Source organism: Prinia subflava, chromosome 5 (genome assembly GCF_021018805.1).
Source record: "Prinia subflava isolate CZ2003 ecotype Zambia chromosome 5, Cam_Psub_1.2, whole genome shotgun sequence".
Taxonomy (NCBI): Eukaryota; Metazoa; Chordata; class Aves; order Passeriformes; family Cisticolidae; genus Prinia; species Prinia subflava.
Genome location: NC_086251.1, coordinates 5,017,343 through 5,035,346, shown reverse-complemented (window position 1 = coordinate 5,035,346; position 18,004 = coordinate 5,017,343). Strand labels below are relative to the sequence as shown.

Sequence of the window (18,004 nt, the reverse complement as noted above, 5' to 3'; positions counted from 1 at the left end):
GATGCAATTGAAGTTTTAAGTGATAAAAATGCCTTTGAGATGCTTTTAAAATGGAACATGAGAACTTGTGTCCTACAACTCCCGTTTTAAGTGCAAATGTTATCACTTCTGCTGCAAATTTTTAGCCTATCTGATGAATAATCTTTATGCTTTAGTCACTGGATAAAAAATGGAGCATGTAATCGTGATTTGCCATTATGGATGGCTGTTACACATGCACAGGAAGGTTAATAACATTTTAGTATCTTCTAGTCCTGAAGCATAAAATCTTAAAAAATACCAATAATAATAACAAGCATGTAAGTCTTAAAACCTATGAGAATTTTCAAAAGCTCAAATGAAGTTACCTACAACCATTTCTACACAAATATGCCATTTGAGTTGTTCTTATCTCCCAGACTGCCCAATTAAAGCCAAAACTAGGAAAAAAACCAAAGACTGTGGCAAAATAATTTTTCTGCTGTTGCTAGACAAGGCTTGTGCTTGAGAATGGTTGTACTCGAAAAATGAAGTCCTGGATCTTCAGGGTGACAAGGATTTTAGTGCTGGTTTTCACCTCCTCAAAGGCACAAGTGGAAACCTGAGAGCTTGAGGAGCCCAACCCAGCAAAGGTAACACTGCTGTGTAAATTTGCTGCTCCTGCACTGCCCCTTTCACAGAGCTGTGGAAATGAGGGAAATGGGAATTGATCTGGTGGGATGGGGCACACACATCCCATAACCACCAAGCCATGTGGGAGTGCAGAGAACTGCATCTAGCTACTTGGGAATACTTCAGAGTACTTCTAAAAAAATCATTCCATGCTCTCCCAGGGGTATACAATATTGGAATACTGGCAACATAATATGGTGTGTTATGGGGTAGTGGCCAAGCCGTCTGTATTACAATGTTTTTTAAAAAACAGGTATCACCAGATCTTAAAAGAACCAAAGCAAACAAATGACTTTTTTATTATGGTGCACGTTACTGTGCCTTCTTTATGGAATTTTAACGATCTAATTGAAGTAATTACATTTTAGCTGCTAATATTTCCTCATTCAATAATTTAGATTTTAGCAAGCAGCTTTCACCTCTGTTTGGCCTGAAATCATCCACGTTAAACAAATCTCTGGGCAAAGGATCTCCCAAAGCTATAGAGGAGAACATACAAAGCAATTTCAGGAGCAGAAGATGGATGGAAGCTTTGTTTTCCTCATCTTGTGAGTACCTCCAGGATTCTTCTGTGTCCCCTAAATCCTACCTAGACAGCAGGGGCTGTGCTTGTATAGTGCAAGTGCAGGGGCCAAACAAAACAGAACTTTTCTCTGTAGTAGAGGCAGCAGCTTAAGTCTGCTGTACAAGAACTGGTTTCACTGACTCTCTGAGAACTTGAAAATATTGTGAGGCTTCAATTACTTTAACAAATTTGGGCTAAATTTGGCCAACAGTGCTTGTAGGATGTGTTAGACCAATGAACAAGCAACTTCAGGGAAAAGTTTTATTTCCCAGAGGAGGGTAATTCTGAAAGACAGTGAATGACTTGTTCTTGCCCAAACTGGATTCAAAGCAGTTGTGGCTGTGAAAGGGATGAAAGCAGATTTAACAGAAACACAGCTTCTGTTGTAGACAAATGAAGCATTTGACACGTGTGGCCTAGAAATTCTGAGATAATAGAACTGAAAAATGATGAATTACAGATGCTAGTAAACATTCTGTAGCTGCAGATAGCTAGGTGGAAGACTGAAGCCATGCTGAGTCACAAGAAGCTGTTTTTCGGAACTTGAGTTTGTGGGCAATGAAGTAGTAATTAAAAAGATGAAAGGAAGGGTGTTAAAATGCCTTGTCAGAGGCAGCAATGGTGTCAAGGACTGTAAGTGGATAAAGGACACCAATATCTGAAAAGGTATTGGAAAAACCTCGCTGCTCCCTTTATGTGGGGAGCAAGCTTAGGCACCGATGTCAGAGAAGTTTTCCGGAGCCTTTTTTCACTGTGTTGATTTTTGGAACTAAGAAGGTCTGAAGTGTAGAAAAATAGACTTTCTAAAGCCAGCTGAAACATGGTGTGGCACTCAGCTTCTTATTTTCTGTGCTGTGTCATCAACTCATCTTTGCCCACTTCTCCTACAAGCCATGCACCAGTCCCCTGTGGTGCTCTCCACGTCAAATCATTGAATCCTTACTTACCTTTGTCTGATTTCTTTCTGCCTTACTGCTCTTGTTAGCCACTGGCAAAAGGCAGTTAATTTACTATTGTTTGCTGCTTTCTCTTAAAACAGTTCTAAAATACCCCATCAAAATTTACTATCCAATAGTTTTACATGCAATATGCTGGTTTTTAATTTTTTTTTTTTTTAACGTTACTTACCCTCTTTTCTCTTGTCTTTACTTCAGTTGTGAAAGGATTCTTGGACAGGGTTTGGCTTCCTTAGATTTAATAAGAACTGTTAGTTGGGATATGTGGATGTAATTGTAATCCTCATGAGTAAATAGTCTGAAGTAGGTAAAGGGCTGAAGTAAAATCTGTCAGTTTTAGAGCTGAGAGCTCTGAATCACATGCATGTGATGGCTCTGTCAGTACCTGAATGTTCTGTGGTAAAGGTTTTGGGTTTCTTTTCCTTCTTCAAGCCTCATTTGTAGCTACAGCCTCTCATGGGATACAAGCAAATTCTGTGGACTTGACTGGGAATTATTTCTTCTCTGCAAGTGGAGAGCAGAGCCCATGACTGGACCGAAGCCAGCGTTCTGTAAAAGTTCACATGCCTTCTATTTGCTCTCTAATTTCGGCTCCTTCTGACCAAACAAAGGGAGGGAGAGAGCAATGAAAAATAGTAGCATCTGTGTCAGTAAAAAACTCTAAGGGTTAACATAACATGATGTAAACTGTTTCATCTGTTCTTCCTCCTTGCCCATTTTAATCAGAAATGAGTAAGTAGAGCTTATATGCACTGAACTTGAAGAATGTTAATGGGATGTCTGCATCATGTTGTACCCAGGGTACTTATGCCAGAATAGGAGAGCCCTTAATTCTCTGAGGCAAGAAAAGCTTTCCGAAGAGTTACTTTAAATTTAAACTCTCTTTCTAATGTTAGGCAGCCTGTTGGATCTCTGAGTTAAAAATTGCTTCAGCTTTAGTTACTAGAGCCAGATGTAACATTGACCTTAAATGGTAAAAGCTCCCAAGAGTGAAAGAGAGGCTGGCCCGCGGGGAAAAGAGGAATAACTGAAGTTTTAGGTAAGTCATCTCTATAACCAGGAATAAGCTCTTTTTCAGCCGTGAAACACAACGGGACCCCTTCTCCTCCTTAAAGGTACAGTACCTTGTTCTTGTGATACCGAGGGGCTGCTTCTTTGCCTCTTCAAATTCTACCTCTCTGTCAGATTTTAGCTGCTTAAAAACTGGGTGTAGTCAATGCATGCAAACTGTTTGGGACTGTACAAGGATGAAAAAGAAAAAGCTGTGTTAATTATACTGAGACTTGATTAATAAAGGTATGTAATCAGTAATTCAAGGTAACCTGACTCCCAGATACTGTCATCTGTGTTGTGCTAACCAAGAGAGAGTCTTAGGAGCATCCATGTTATAGAGAAACAGAAAAATCACAGACTTCTCTTTTTCTATTTTTTTTTAATTGTATAGATTTCTTTCCCTTATGCTTTTAACTGTGTCAGAGTCGTTCATGTTGGTCGATTACCTACTTGTCTGGAACTTATCTTTTAAAGAGGCATTTCCAGAGCCGTTTCTTTTATTCTATGTATGAGTTTAGTCCTGTTAGATGTGAATTAATGCCACAAAGTTGTGTTTAATTGGAATGGTGTACATAGAAAAATATCTTCAAGTGTTAAAACCTGTTTCCTTTAGTACAGAAAAATCTCATAATTTGCTTTTCCTGATATTTTGGTTTTCAGTTTTATCTGTGCTATTTGGTAGGTACCCTGCACTGAAGTGCATTTAATTTCCTTGACAAATTAAAACACATTTTTGTCTTACTCATGTGTATGTTAAGGTCTTTTGCTCCAGACAGCAGAATGTAAACAACATGAAAAAATGAGGGCAGTGCAAGGAAGTGCTAGCTGAAATGGAAGACACAGGTTTCTGTTATTAACATTACTAACAACTTGTGTTAGTGAGTTGGTTTTTCACATCTTCATAGCATGGCTTCACTTGGTGAAAAATTATCTGCAATCAGTAGTGAATTTCCATCTCTGCAGAGTGATTAGAGCAGAGTTTTTGGTTTCTTCCATACAGAGTTTGGGTGAATTTAGAGTTCTGAGTGTAGACAGGGTTCTTGTGAGTGCTGACAGTTACTACATTTATATTTCATATGGTAGGTGTTGTGTACACTCCAATGAAAGTTTTCTTCAGCCAGCTTCAAGAGACTGTGATAAATGAATTCTACTTGTTAAAGCATTTCAGATCTTGTTGCAAAACTTGCAATAGTTTTACTTGGATTTTTCTCTGCACTGTCTTTAGTGAGCAGCTTAGTACTCTTAGGTTAAACTTCTAAACTTGACCTTCACGTTTTAAAGCAACAATAATATCCCAAATCAGCACTTATACCACATTTGGAGCTTAATAATCTACTGGTAAATCTCTCAGAAATCAAAGTTTATTAGAACAGTGGAAATTAAGAATCAGTCCAGTGTATTAAATGCTGAATACTGAGGGTCCTCACTTATATAATGTTCTTCTACTTCTGGCCTCCAAAGACCCTCGTTCTGATTTGTTGGTCTTGCGTGTGTTACTTTGCTTGTGACATTTTATGCAACCCTTCAACTTGTGCAAGGATGTATAATTTTAGATGATATTCTAGGAGGTGTTTTAAGTTTCCATAACTTATTTTTAACTATGTGTAAACGTTGGGATAACTAATCTGTGTCTAACTCCTCCAAGTCTGAACCAAGTATCTATTTCTAATATATGATATGGCAGTTCAACAGCTATTGTTTTATTTCACAGAATTCTTCTTTATTTTGTAACTTAGAATATGTAATAAAGTACCTATGTGTAAATTTTCTTCAGTAAAGGTATTATGATGACAAAAGTGTAATTTAATACAAAAATATGAGTTGCTTATTTGTGCATGGTGAATATTGTATTAACATAAGCACTGATAAGTACCTAGGATTTTCATTGTATTTAACTTTTAGAAATCCATCTGTTTCACGTTCTTCTGGATTAAGTTCTAAATTGTGAGCATGAAACCTGTGTGCCTCCCTGCCTCCTGTCTTTTGTATGTCAGGGTCTGCTTTAATAACTATAATCTTATTTACCTGGCACCAAAACATTGGAAATTAGGAATTATCTAGCAGCCAGATTCATGACTCCTTTGTTTAGCCCCAGCCTCTTCCATCCTCCTTTCAGTCACTCTGCTTCCTGACAGCTTTTAAGGATAATTTGGTGCCAAATTATTAGACAGGGTACAGCAAGTGAGGTATAGGGAGTTGGACTTGGGAGAGACAGATGTGAAAGCTTCTCCTTTCATGGCTCATATGTTTGTTCCTCACATGGAGTTCTCCTTCCTCATCTATTTGCTGTCCTTAGACAAGTGTGTAAGTCCAGGAAAAAGGATAAAGTGACTTGTGAATGGAAGGGAAAGGAAAATCCTTGCTGTTTGAAGGTTTGTGGGCTGTTTAAAGCTCTGGGGGATTTGTGGGCACAGATACATCTTCTTGCTGTCCTAACTTGCAGCCTTCCTGTAAACTAAGCAGAAGAATTTCCTTGTGATGTGCTCTGTCTGTGCTTCCTGTGAAAAACGGGTCAAAGAGATGTTTTGGATCTCAGTATCACTGACAGAAAGGAAATCTGAGTGGGTGATGGATCTCTGTAAGGATCTAAACTAGTGACTCAAGACATAAATTACTGCTCATGGACATGTGTGGAGCTGTTGTGGAGAGCTCAGATTGTGTGTATGGTACTGCTTTGAAATAATAACTCACTTTCCCTCCCTGGAAAGTAGGTCTTAAGGATTCTGAAAAGGAGAGGGATTTGTTCTTTAAAGCAAGTGGACAGGTTTTGATGGTGAGCTTCAGCTCTAATAGCATCCCTGGGTTTAGAAGGTAGATGTAATGGGTTTTTTGCTTTATATTTCTCTTCCTTTAGGTTAATTTCAGTGTGTCTGTTGTTAATTTTACTATCTCAAAAAACAAATTGAGAATTAAATTTTACTTAAGAATTGCCAAATTTAATAAATATCTAAAAGATGGAAACAACAAAACCAACAACAAAGACAATATGCTCACCTCCATTTCATAGCTAAAATTAAGAATGCCTTGCCATGTGCTAGCACTTTCACCTATCCTTAAAATATGCAAACCACAAAATCTTTAGGGCCTTAGGTAATTAGGGACTGTGGTATTGTGCACATCTGTGGAGATCTGGGTTTGGAGAGGTAAAGCCTGTAGAATATGATCTTTCCTTATGCTAACAGGGATTTCTGGGAGAGGGGAGGATGAGAGGGGCAAGGAGGGAAGCATGCAAACCTGCCAGTTAACGTATGGCAAGTGACTATGGAAACCTGCAAGTCTTTTCCCCAACTGCAGCATGTTGTGATTGCACATTGTACTTTAGAGTCACTGCTGTCCCCTAATTTATGTGTAAATATGGCTGGTAATTGTCCAAAGAGAGCTGCAGTCTCATGGCTATAAAATACAGCCCATGGGTTTAGTTACTGGGATTTCTGCAAGGAGCAAAGGGGTTGAAGAGCTGATCTAACAAACAGTGGTGCTGGGGAAAGCTTCTTCTGGAGGAGCTGCACACTGTTTTCTTACCCACTGCAATCCTGAAAATGAATGTGTGATAGAAATCCTGGGCTGCTGGGTCAAGTACAATAATTGCTTTGGGGGAGAGATTTGCCTTCTGAGTAGAATTATTGCTCTTTATGTAATTCTACAGAATGTTTTGTAAGGCTGCAGTTATACATGGGGAATTTGGCTCTGAGCCTTGGCTTTTGAAATCGTCAGCAAAGTTTCCATTGACTTCAGTGTTGCCAGAGGAGGCACTTAGTGAATACCACAAAGGTAAAGACTCTCTCAGTTAGGACAATCTGAGTAGGAGAAGCAGATCTATTTTCACTCATTGTATTTTGGACTTAATTTATACTAACAAATTACGAAATCTGGAAAATGATAGCTTTTTCTGAAATTTTGAACAAGAAAAATCCTCTGTTTCATTTTTCAATGTTCTCCCAGTTTATCCAGTCTCTTTTAGAAGGCAGTAGAATATAGTAAGGTCTCATATATCAATTAATTTTTCCTGTTGAAACGTCCAAACTTGTGCTGAACTGTGCTGTAACTGCTGAACAAAAAAATTAAAAATAAAGCATCTAGCCATAAGTTGAAAGAGAGCTTGTGGAGAGGAAGGGAAATAAATTGTCCATGTATGAAAATTGCTTCCCAGTTTCAGCTGCTGAATTTCCCATATTTTGCTTTATAAATAGCAAATGAAAGACACTGACCTCTGGGCTCATGAAAATAGAATTACATGGCCGGGGCTCAGTTGCAGTGGAGGGTGGAGTTTGTCCTAGAAGGAGGTGCTAAGTCCCTCTGATGTTCTCATTGCACATCAGCTCACACTGGAAAAGTCTTGGAAGCAAACCTGCATAGTGTGCTTTGTTCCCTTAGGCAGCGTAGTAGTGTCCATCTGGACTTCCCTGAGGGCTGTTGCAGTTAAGAACTTATTCCTATTCTTTGGTAGATAAAATTATCAGCATTGCCCTAAAAGCTGGTTTTAGTAAGTGCAATAGTCAGTGGTGCAGACTGCTGAAACCCAAGCAGATTTACCAGAATTTTCAAGTGTCTTAGGAACCTGAAGCAAGATTAGGAAGGCTTAAAAACTTCTCAGTGCATTAACTAAAAGTATCTGTAAGGGACGGGGAGAATGAATGGTGGGATATATTCCAAAACTTCAGCATGTAAAACTCAGTTTTTTATCTTCATGTTGAGATTTTGGGATCTGTTGCAAATCTCTTCTGCATAAAACACAGCATTAAAATGTCCCTTCCAAAAATCATCTTATGTGCTAATGGAACAGAGTCACTGGATTATTAACAACCTTGTACCCTTGTTAGAACCTCTTGATATTTCCTGTTGGATTCATTTTTTTCTGCAAGGCTTTGACATTTTCTGTTTAACAGATTTAAGTGTATTTCTTAGTGAAATGGCAGACATGAACCATCTCACTCTGTACAAAATTGATGTATAATTGTAACAGAAGATGAATAATACCTGAAGATCCCCAAGGAAATCTGTCCTTGCTGTTTGGTATTACCCTATCTAGTAATGTGCTCAGAAATTACATTCAATAATTCCAAGTGATGATTTTTACTGATCACTTTAGAAATGATGCTGAAATCAAAGGATCCAGAAGACAAATACTGCAGACAAGAAAAGCAACCTGGGCTACCTCAGGAGGAGTGTGGCCAGCAGGTCAAGAGGGATGGTCCTGCCCCTCTGTTCAAACACATCTGGAGTGCTGTGTGCAGTTCTGGGCTCCTCAGGACAAGAGACACAAGGAGCTACTGCAGAGGGTCCATCAGAGGCCGCAAGGGGCTGAGGAGAGGCTGGGCCTGCTTAGTTGAGAGGAGGCTGAGAGGGGATCTCATTAATGCTTATAAATGTCTCAATGGTGGGCTGAGAGGATGGTGCCAGACACTTTCCAGTGGTGCCCGGTCACAGGATGAGGAGCAATGGCCATAAACTAAACCACAGGAAGTTCCATCTCAGCTTGAGAAACAACTTCTTTACACTGAGGGTGTCAGAGCACTGGGACAGGCTGTCCAAGGGGAGGGTAGAGTGTCTCTGATGCATTCAAACCCCACCTGAATGCATTCCTGTGTGACTCTGCTTTGGCAGGGAGGTTGGACTGGATGATCTCCAGAGATCCCTCCCAGCCCCAACTATTCTGTGATTGTTATTATGAAAATGATGAGTTGTATTTCTTTAAACCATCTAGCAAGTCAAACTCTCCTTTTGTAAATGGCTGTTCCTGTTTGGATTGTGTGGAGCTTTGCCCATGTGCACAACCCATGGGTCTGTCTCAGTGGACTTGGATCGCTCCTGAGAATCTGGCTCCACTGAAAATGAAGATGATTTCCCTTTTTCTCTTGCTTAACAGGCAAAGATCAGAGCTGATGGACATATTTCCCTTCAGAGCTGGACTTGGTGAATTTCTTGTACAGCTTTTTACAAAATGGGCACAGATCCACCTCGTTTTTCACCTAATTTAATTCTTAGGTAGTAGTAATGTTTTCTCAGAACAAAGTCTCTTAAACTCAAGACAAAAACCTTGCAACTCACAATGTATCTTACACTCATCTGTCAGCTTACATGATTCAGAAGTTGAGGCTAGGAGGTTTTTTCTTCCTTTTGAAGGTGGGTACTGTACAATCATCCTGTGTACTTATCTTCTGAGCATCTGCTTGGAAAATAAAACAACGTGCCATTTTGACATCCAAGAAAGTGCTATAAAAAGCCTGTTGCTATGTTTAAATGCCTACACTCAGTTGCTATAGCAATAAAAATATCAAAAATGATGTACGAATTGCCACAGTGCATTACCAGCCCTTTCCTGGCCAGGGAGATGGTGGGACTGAGGAAGTGGCAGAGGTGGCATTGGAAAGCAGAGTTGTCCCATAGCTCCAGGTGCCCTGTGGTGTCACCTGTGAGCAAAATGTGTCCCAACTGTGTGAACCCCAAACTGGCTGGGTCAAAAGGGACACTTGGGTCCCTCCTGAATTCAGTTGCTTCTTCATGACTTAGATGTTGAATATTTGGACCAAGTTCCCATTTCTTTGCAAGACAAGCTGCTGAAAATGTTGACCTTTCTCTGAATTCCTTCAGTCCCATGATAGCAAGTGTGAAAATCGGCTTACAGACTGCATCAGCCTGTGTGGATTGTTCTCCCTGTAACATCCCAGTGGTCACAGTAAAATGTCCTAGTTCCTGAGGCAGTTATGGGAACCCTGCTATCCAAAAGAAAATAAATTAAGTAGTAGCTAATGGAATCTTTAGTATCTCTGTGGGGCTCAAACCCTTGAACCTTCTTGAAGAGAGCAGGAAATTCAACTTCCTTCATAAAACATAGCAAGCAGAGGAAGGCGTGTTATTTTGGCAGCTGTAAGTTTGGTTATGGAATTGAATTATTTCCTCAGATGTTTCTATGCCTCATTCTCTTGTCTCCTGAGGAATGTTAGAGGAAAGACTTGCAGAAACTGAAGCTTTGTTTGAAGGCAAGATAACTGGTTCTCTTTATTCCAGTTAGCTTGAACAGTCCTCAAGGTTCAAATGAGATTGGCTCAAACTGCAGAACTCTGTGCAGGTCAATTTGCATATGGTAGTCCACAAGTCACAATTGCTTCAAGTATTTTCTTTAACATCCTCTTAGAAGTCCAGTTGAGAGGTCTGATATCAAGAATGTATCAGTGGTAGAAATACATATTTTTAGTTTTTGTTTCAGTTGTTAGTTATTGATTAATGCTCTTTTTCAAGGGTGTTATAAACATGTAGATAAAGTGATTCTTAGAGGCAACTATGATACTCTGTATTTTGAAGGCGCACTTAAATTCTACACTACCTCTAAGTGTGTTTGGGCTTTTTTGTTTTTCTAAAATGACTGGATAAACTACTACCATGTACATGGATCATAGTTTTTCTGAAAATAAGAGTGCAATGTGACATAGATAGTTGCAACCCTCTCATTTCTGTATTTGACATCTCAGTACAGTATTTTTCTACAATGAATCTTGAGCATCTTTGGGATTTAATTGTAATGTTTCAATTTTGGTTTTAAGTGTTGAAAAAATGTGACAATTTGTCGCTTTACAGCTGCACAAGTTCCAGTGAGTGTGGAAGCATGTATCTTTCTCAACCTCTGTGGGAATTCTGTGTTTACTTTCCTTCTCAGCTGTTCCACAGGGAATACTGGACAGTTACCTGGGTTTATCCTTAAACAAGAATGTCAACAGCACTGATTGTGGGCTTGGTTTATGGGTTGTTGCTTGGTTTGGGTGGTGGTGGTTTTTTTTTTTTTTACAGATCTAATAGGGGACTCCAAATGTTAGATCCATAAATATTTATTGATACTTGTTTATTCAAGTCCTGTGTAATTAAAATTCCAAAGGTTATCCTTTTATGTCAAGCTTGAGAGGTGCTTCTGTGGCTGCACATGGTGTGTCTGTAAAACCAGCATATCTGCACTGCATTTTCAATATTCTAACTTTTACTGTTGAGAATATGTGGTCACAGGAATAATCTGATTGGGGAAGGGGAGAAAACAATAGAGATGTGTGGAACTTAAAAACCGTAGCTTTTATTTTTCGTGATGCTGTCAAATACTTGAAACAAGGAAACCTGATTTCCCTTAGAACTGTGTCTGTAGCACCCTCAGCACAGTTGTTACCACATCAGTTTATTCTGTATTTCTAAGCTGTCCTATGTAGTCTCTGTTTTGGGTGCTGTACATCTGAACTTGCATCTGCCATGGAAATCAAAATGTCCTGATATCTGCCAGTTCCTGCATCAGCTTAGCTTGAAACTCATCACCAGCCAATGGCAGTGCAGGAGGAAGAGAGAGACCTGAACACACAACATCAGCTCCATGGGCTTTTTTCTAGAGAAAAAATCTTACATGGCAATTGTTTAGAGACACATTTCCCTTCATATGTTGTCCACTAGCCTTCTTTAAGTGTTAGCTGTGCATTTATTCTTTCCAAATTCTATTTTTGGTATTGTTTTCCTTGGACTAAGAATTATGCTGTTATTCTGGTTGTCAGCCAACTCTTTTTCCCCCTTCTTCTCTGCCCTCCCTTGATTCCCTCCCAGCACCCTTTGAACTTGTCCGACTTGTTGAGTTTGGCAGGAGAGGATTGCAAAAGTATGAGACTCCTGCAAGTGAAAATCAGTGCTGTGGTAGGAGAGGAGAGACCCAGCTTAGTGCTGCTGAGAGGAAAGGCTCCACTATGAGCTGAAATTATCACTGATTCTGTTTGATCTGCCAGCTGGCAACCTGGCATGTGTGAAGCTTAAAACCAGGCACAGCAAATGCTGTCTCTTTGCTCTCCAGACTGCTAGGAGACATGTAAGCTTGCTATGAGGGAGATAAGACACAAAATCATCAAAATAAAATACCAGAAGGACAGGTTTTGATAGCTCAGCTGCTTAGAAACAACCCATTTTTAAATATAGGGAGACAAAGGTTACTAAATGGTCTGTTTGTGCACTGCTATCTTTATTTTGGAAAAAAAAATCATAAATGTCTGTGAAACAGATCGTGAAAGCTGCAGGCTGATAACTCCTGTGATTTCACACCAAGCTCTAATAGTTGGTGGCAGTCCATATGTTTGTCTGCTTTCCAAAGTGCTGCAGAGCCCTGGTAGTTTCTAACACACACCCTCAGCTATTTTGCAGATTTTCCATCGAGGCCACGATGCCTCAAAGGGAAGGATCTGAAGTTTCTGCAGTCTTTGGGAACAGGCTCTAGACTCAGCTCAGCCTGTTCTTTAGGCATGTCAGTCAGGTTCATGGGAATGTTGTTAGTGGACAGGTTCTTCCCATGGCAAGTAAATGTCAACTATCCAGGCAGGGGCAGCCATCCCAATTAGCCTTGCCTTATGCAACAGATGTTTTGAAGCTCAGCCAGGGAGAGGAGAGTAATACCCAGAGACAGCAGCCCTTATCTGCTTTCTGGTCATGCAAAGAAGTCAGCTGGGGCTCAGGAATCTGTTCCCTGAAAATTTCCTTGCATCTGAAGTGGTTTCTCCACCAATTATATCCTTCTGTGCGTGTTCAAGGTCACTAGGCAAGCTCCAAGGCTGATGGAACTCCAGGAGTTCAATCATGAATGCCGCTCACTTGGACTCACTACTTTAGGTGCCCTGTCACAGGTTTAGGGGTTTGTTTGGTTTTTTAATATATAACAAAATAGCAATCTCTTTCTCTGAAGATTATTCATAGCATGCAAATATTTGGTTTATAGGTGAGTATTTTCTTCTTCCTTTTTTTTTAATAACTTTGGGAAAACCAGCAACACTAAACAGATGCTCTTAAAATGATATATAGTGATCCTGTTAAAGAACTCCCCTGCTGTCTTTCGTCAGCTCACTTCAGAAGTTTCTAGAGATCCTTTTTTGTTGAAGTAAACTTCAGTAAAAAATGGCAGAATGGGATCTCATTTACTCTTAAGCAAACTGACTGCAAACTTTGTTTCTGTTACTCACTGGGTTGTTATCCTGTGATTATTTGAAAGAAATTAACCTGTGGTAACATTCTGTTTTCTTGCTTTGCCTGATCATCTTTTTGGAAGGAGTTGCTCATTTTGCTTGAACAAACAAAAAAATCCTTTTCTATCTAGTATTAAACTTCTTTCTTTATGTTTAAAACAGGAAGTTCCTGCTTACAGCATTCCAGCCATCAGCCTGCTGAATATTTACTCTCCTTTCTTTACCTGTGCTGCAAGGCACCATGCTGGCCATGAGAATTCCAGACCTTAAATTCCTCTGATAGGTAATGGGCGTTCTGTTTGCATTTTTAACTTTACTTCTGTTATTTGAAGCAGTTGGGCTAATTTCCCTTTTCTGGGTTTCATCCAGTGCAGTGAGTAAGGAGCCCTGTACACAGGAGAGTTGCACGGGTCAGTTGTTCTGATAATTTTTAACTTTTTTTTTTTTTTCTTGATTAACAACCACGTTGCCCATTTTCTAGTTTTTAAATTGAATGCTGCTTTATAAACAATTTTAATTAAACTGATCAGTTAAAATTACGGATGGGGTCATAGATGAGAAGATATGAAACCCTAAAAAATTGTTTCTAGAAGATAAAAATCATTGTTGGGTTGCCTAATTAATATCCAAAAAGCTCTTTTTCCATAACTATCAAACATTATTCCACTGAACTGAATGCTTCACCTGGATGGATGTTCATAAAACTCAGGATGTAACTGTGCATTCTTGGTGACTGCAAGTGCAATGTGCTTCAGGTATGTGAGAAAAGTGAGAGACAACTGATTTCAGATAACACAGGGAGTTCCTCTACAGTGAATTTAATCCTTTAGAACTAGCCTGAAGCATTTATTCCACAGTACCAACATCTGATCAACAGTTCAGGTAAAGAAGCAAGGCCAGTGGCCAGTTTCACTTAAGTGCATTGGGGAGTGATCATTTCTTCTTCACAGTAGTAAATCTTTGCTCTTTTGGCAAGTGTTTATTGGAAAGTGCTGAAGAATTACATTCACAGTGTTTTAAATGCTCTGAGGTTCTTAAAATGCAAAAAAATCCAAATTCATTTTTCCCAAGATGTTGTTATACAGTGGAAACCCAGATCCCTTGAAGAGGTCAGAACTGAACTGTTGTATCCCTCACTTTCTTAAGCACGTGGTTCCATTATTTTCTGCATTTGTGCAATGAAATAATGATTTAAATGGGTGGAATTTAATGTTCTAGTCAGGTAATAAGATTAAATAATGTACTAGTGCAAGGTATATTGAGCATGTTTTCCATGTTCAGACCTTTCTCAGGAATACTGACCCATCACAGTGAGGGCTGCAGCTGGGCAGCTTTGGGAGAGTAAACTGAAAAATTGCCTGCTGCCTGTCTGTGTGACTGACTCGTGCCTGACTTTTGGGTTGGTGTACTTGAAGAAATGCAAATGAAGACAGACTATGAACCTAATGAGTGAACTAAATAAAATCCCAGTACTCCACTCTGCTTCAAAAAATGAAGGAAATTAAAATTTTCATGCCAAAAGCACTGATATAGTGTAATTGGTAATTCTGTAGTGGAATATTCATGAAGCTCTGCAGTATGTTACTTAAGGTACTGATAGTAATTCAGACAAGCTGTGTGATTCAAATTTGCTTTTTGCTTCACCTGAGTTCAAAAGTATGCTTAACACATTTAAATTTGGAGTTAGAATTGAGGTATGATGGAAAAGTGGGGTGCCATTCACACAGCTTGGCAAACAAATTGTTATTGAAAGTGCTGTAGTTGCCCTGTTTTTTATCTTCTAGATTCTGTTGTTTCTTCAGAAAATCATTTGTGATTTAACTAGATAATGAGAATTTTAGAAAAAAAATCATGACTCTGACTTTAAATTTAAATATTTCCTCTAACAAAAACACTTAAATGGCATGTTCAGTTAGTAACTTTATCCTCTTTGTTCTGTAAAAATATACTTTTTTTGTTTTCAACAGGATTAAAAACATAACACTTGGAGGGAACACTTAGAAAATGAGTTTGTAGGTTGTCTTTAAATGCCATGGAAATTCAAATAAACATTGTTCTAACTAAGAGACACTAACAACAACAAAAAAGTTTTTGTTGGGAAAAAATATTTACATGGCTTAGAAACATGTTCAACACAATTCAACATCTTACTTGCAGAGATCAAATAGTATCATTAGTATTAATTTTTTTTTTCATAGGTATAGACATATAAATTGTTTGTTAAGCTAGCTTGGCAATTGTTACTTGTTTGCAGTCAGTTATTGGGTATAAAGAGAAATGAAGGGAAGATGTGAAAAAAGATGAGTGGAATATACATTAAATATTTGTAGAAAACGTAGCAACTCTAGTTCTGAGTTGTAGCTTTCTATTTCTCTCTTCTTTTGATCTGTGAGGAAAAATATTGGCAAGATGATTTCCTAATTACTACAGCCTAGGATTTGGATAGAAGAGAAGATTAATAAAGAGAATTAAGATTTTAATTCTTAAGAATTTAATTTCTTAGCCAGTATAATTAAGAATTAAGAGAAGGATAGAAGCTGTCTCTCTTTAGCTTACCATTCCTTCCACTGCCCTCAGCTAAGTTTTTGGAAGGTAATCTCAAGTAAATCACTTCAGGAAGGGCTATTCTATTAAAAAGGTTAATTTTAACCTAGAAGTTTGTCTTCCTGGACTTCATCTGAGAAGTGAAAGATTGCTGCAGAATGCAATTCAGAGAGCCTAAATTAAATTCCTCATTCTAGGACAGGAACTTAAATTGATTCAAAAAACAAACAAAAAACCCAAACCAACCTAACAGAAAACTTCAGGAGACAAATGACCTTAGGCTAAAGTGAATCCTCATGGAAGGTTCCCTTTATACACATTCTCATGCCTCTCAATCTGTTGAAGAAAAGTGGCATTGTTAATGATTTAGTGTTGAAGAGGATGAACAGAATGAGACGGGTCTAGGCTCTTCTTCTCTTGATCCTTCCCCCCAGAGAACACCAGCTTTGGTGTTACTGGTTTTGGTAGGAACACTTGAAGAGAGATTGTAGGTCAGAATTTTGCAACTGCATCCAGACATATCCAAACTGATGAGTCTTGGAATGAAAGCAGCAATTCCATTTGAGTAGTAACAGCAGGTATCTGCATTGTCTGTGTGACAACAATTGCTTCCTCAGCTTATCAGGTTTGGATTTCTTTATGTCAACTCTAACAACTATAATAGGACTGGAGTTTAACTGAATTGATAAAGGGACACAAGCAGGTTAGATAAAGTTAATCATGGTTATCAAATCACAATGCCTAAGGCAAAACTGAGCTCCAGAGCTTCGAGAAGGGACATGCAGAGGTGAAAATTTGGCTTTTGGGTGTTGGAAGAGCTGTTGGTCATGTTCCTTTACTTCCCTGTACTCCCAGGATTTGGTATTAGGGAGCCTTCCCTGCTTAATCCTGTCCTGCAGGCTGTACAGCAGGACAAGGTATGACCTGCCAGGGTTAAAGGCATGATCCTGCCGCAGGAAAACAGCACAGGGAAAACTTGCAGGTTTAGTGGCAACCAAAATGTACAATTTGTCTCTTCAGAGGAGAGAGTGGAACTTTTGACTGGAAGTTTGTCTCCTTCTGTAGTGAGTGGAAGCTTTGGTTGTGCTTTGTGGAAAAGAAAGTAGATTTCTTACAAAATTTGCTGGGCAAGAATTAAATGTGGTTTGTTTTGATCTTGTGCATCTATGATGGAGAATCTAGCTGTAGTGAATGAAAAGCTTAGGACAATACATATTATCTCTTTGTTGTTAAAGCAACCTTATTGTGGAATTTCTGTTATAGATTAGGTTTACTAAGTACACAAAGGAAATAATACTTACAGTGTCAAATAACTTTTAGAGTTGTGATGTCATGTGGCCTTTTTCAGGTTTTTAATATCTGAGGGGGGAAGGCCATCCACTGTATCTTAGACCAATCTTATATTTTTGTTTTTTATATTTCTTTGCCTACTAAAACCTGATGTTTATACTGGCTGAACTAGTAAGAAATATTGGAGCAAGGGAAAAGGTATTTCAAGCCTCTATACCAAAAAATAGATTTATTCCTACTGCTGTATGTTCTGTAAGAGAAAACGAGTGGGACTGCAAGAGCATCTTAAGACATTTCCCCAGTTTGTGCTATGGTTTGAGCTGAGATTATTCTCCTGTTTTTTTTCTGACTCAGCCACACGTGAGGCTTGGACCAGGGGTGTAGGCAGCATTGTACAGCTGAATATATGTGACAGAGAGAGGTGTCATCTCAAAATAAAGGACACATTTTTGCAGTGAGAACAATCATTCACTGGAACAGCCTCCCCAGGGATGTGCTGGTGTCCCCATTGCTGGAGGTTTTCAAGATTCAGTTAGAGAGGAGGCTCAATAATCTCAGGCTCCTTTCCCACAAGGGGTTGGGCAGGTCAATCCTTCAAGGTCCCTTCCAATCTGGGCTGTTCTGGGATTCAGGGATAATAAGTAGGAAAAAAGATGGGGAACAGCAATAATACTTGGTAATTGAGAGCCGTGTAAACCTTCAAGCCAGTCTCAGCTTCTTGATTTTCTGGAGATTTCTTCATTGATTCGCACCTGTGTCTTCTATTAAAAGGCATTGAAGACAAATGGGAGTTCCCATAAAATTGGGAATGTCCTTTAGTGTGTGTGCAAGCAAATGTGCCTGTGTAAGACTGCAAAGTTTGGAAAGGGCTGGTTTGCTGTCATTTTTCCTGTGAAATTCTTTCTCTATGATGCATCTGAAAGAACTGAAAACATTTTCAGTGAGCTGCCACCCAAACAACCTCTTAAAAACATCTG

The 18,004-nt window shown here is 39.0% G+C and overlaps 1 protein-coding gene across 11 annotated transcripts in view; it reads left to right on the top strand.

Annotated features, from left to right (window-relative positions):
• Positions 1-2,937: 2,937 nt before the first annotated feature.
• The window catches only part of IRAG1 (inositol 1,4,5-triphosphate receptor associated 1), a 60,612-nt gene continuing 45,545 nt past the window's right edge, over positions 2,938-18,004 (top strand). For 2 of the 11 annotated variants that reach the window (XM_063397685.1, XM_063397678.1), the window contains exons 1-2: positions 2,939-3,211; positions 13,356-13,476. The gene's annotated coding sequence lies outside the window, so the exon portion shown is untranslated. Of the gene's footprint in view, positions 3,288-13,355; positions 13,477-13,562; positions 13,604-18,004 lie in introns of all 11 variants that reach the window. The other 9 variants (XM_063397682.1, XM_063397677.1, XM_063397686.1 and 6 more) reach the window with 7 other exon arrangements.